Below are 2,293 nucleotides of genomic sequence, written 5' to 3' on the forward strand. Positions count from 1 at the left end.
TCAATGCCAATGAGCAACTCACAAACCAAGGCAAAGAATACCAATCCAAGATTCAACAAACAACTCACAAACCAAGTCAACTCTTTAGTGAATGCCAATGAACAAATCATGAAGCAAGTCAAAGAATACCAATCCAAGATTTAATGACAAGAAAAAGACATCAAGGAACAAAACTCAACTCTCTAGTGAATGCCAATGAACAACTCACAAACCAAGTGAAAGAATACCAATCCAAGATTTAGAACTAGAAGAAAACATCAAGGTACAAGCACTATCATATGAAGGTCTTAAATAGGAGATGGAAGATACAAAAAACACTAAAAAACTCTTACAGTTCTACAAAGCCAAAGTGGAGACCTCAGATAAGTATGTTCATGATCTCATCACAAGGCAAACATCAATGTCTCCTACTACCTCCACATCCTCAGAGAAGTATGTTCATGATCTCATCACAAGGCAAACATCAATGTCTCCTACTACCTCCACATCTTCAGTCAAAGTTCCTCAAGGATAACTTGAAAAAGCTATAAGCCAAGTGTTTGCAACAAGAACAAAGAATCAAGGACATGGGGAAAGCATATGAGGAAGAAATGGATAAGCTGAAGGAGTAATTACAGAGTTACCAAGTGGCCACAATTCCTCAAGTCACATCATTTGCTGCTTTCAGAAGAAAAGAGGATACGTCAATACATCCACATCCTCCTTCTCAACACAAAGAGAAGGAGTTAGAGAAGAGGAGTTTATTAAACCTCTAGTAAGGATTTATGAACCCCATCAAGAGGTAAGAAGTCTCTATACTCATAGAAATGTAGAATGGAAGGAAGAGCTCTACAAGTCAATATGTCACACATACTTGACTTTACAAGATCTCTCAGACTACATCATGCCTACTCTTTCTAAATCACTATTGAAGAGGGAAACAAAGCTATGTAGATAGGAGAATTTGGTCTTAGATGAACCTACCCAAGTAGGTGGATATTATGATACTTATAATAAGGCATTCAACACAAGTGCCTTCAAACATCATATTGGGGAATACAGGAATTTTTCATAAGTATGGGACACATGGTCAAGTCTTTTGATTAGTCATAACTTCCACATTGTTAGTCCAATTTTTGCGCTCTAATGCTCAATAGGTTCCATTTTTCAAGTGCTTTCCAATGATAGGTCACATAATAGTGTTTTGAGATAGTTATAGGCATGTTATCCGGTCCCCATCTTTTTAGAATCCCAAAAATGAAAATTGAGAAAGTCCCAAATTTGTGAATATAGTGTTTTCAACAAAACACAGCATAAGTGGAGGAGATCATGATTTTGAAGTCGCCCTTCTGATAAGGCATGGTACAAGAGAACATCAAGGGAGCTTAGGGTAGATCCATCATTTTTCCTAATCAAATGTAGATGTACATAGGAGGAATATCAAACCATCACTAATAAAAAACCTCAATGGCACAACTATCCAGTAATGCCCCCTTCAAGAGGAAATCCTATAGAGATATATATCATTACCATATTGGAGCAATATGTTGAAATGCTCAAGGATGTTCCAGATTTCACATGCAAGATGTTTGTGAGGATTGCAAGAATACTTCTAGCGTGCCTCAAAACTTTTGAGCATGCAAATGTCATAGGAGACAAGTGGAATCGGTTCCCTGAAGGCAAAGAGGGGATGGCAGTTGATTTAGAGTGGATGTACACATCATCCAAGGAAATCCTCTATAGATTCTATGGAAGGGTATCATACCTATATGCGTACTACATTGTCACATGGGAAGAAGCCTTCTATATAGGGTACTTTGAAATCAAACGAGTATCTTTATCCCATTCTCAAGTTTGACAAGCAAGTTTGTGGCATACACAGCAGTAGAGACAAACAATCCTATTCCGGAGATGATCAGAACCAAAGAGAATAGAGAACATGCATAGAAGTATAAATGAGCTACACGAGGCCTGGCAAGAAAGTTCCAAGAAAAATGCCACAAGCTCTACAAGCCATCAGTGCATCCGAGAATGTATGTGGATTAGGTGAGGAAGAATGTTCCAAATAGAAATAAACAATAGTGAAGTGCCAAAGATAGTGGATATGTCTCGGGGAAGCTGCAAAATAAATTTTGGATTTTTAATTTTTTGAGTTTTGAGAACTCGACGGACCCTGTCGACTCCAAATTCTAGAAATAGATAATCTATGTATGAGTTGGGCCGATGAGCTTCCAAGTTGTAAATAATTAGTGTCTGAGTTAGTTTGGCCAATTTATGTTCGGTCGCGTGAGTCATTACATTAAAAGTTAGTTTT

The sequence above is a fragment of the Lygodium microphyllum genome, chromosome 3 (assembly GCF_053477565.2).
Source record: "Lygodium microphyllum isolate KBCC chromosome 3, Lygodium_microphyllum_v1.1.10, whole genome shotgun sequence".
Classification (NCBI taxonomy): domain Eukaryota; kingdom Viridiplantae; phylum Streptophyta; class Polypodiopsida; order Schizaeales; family Lygodiaceae; genus Lygodium; species Lygodium microphyllum.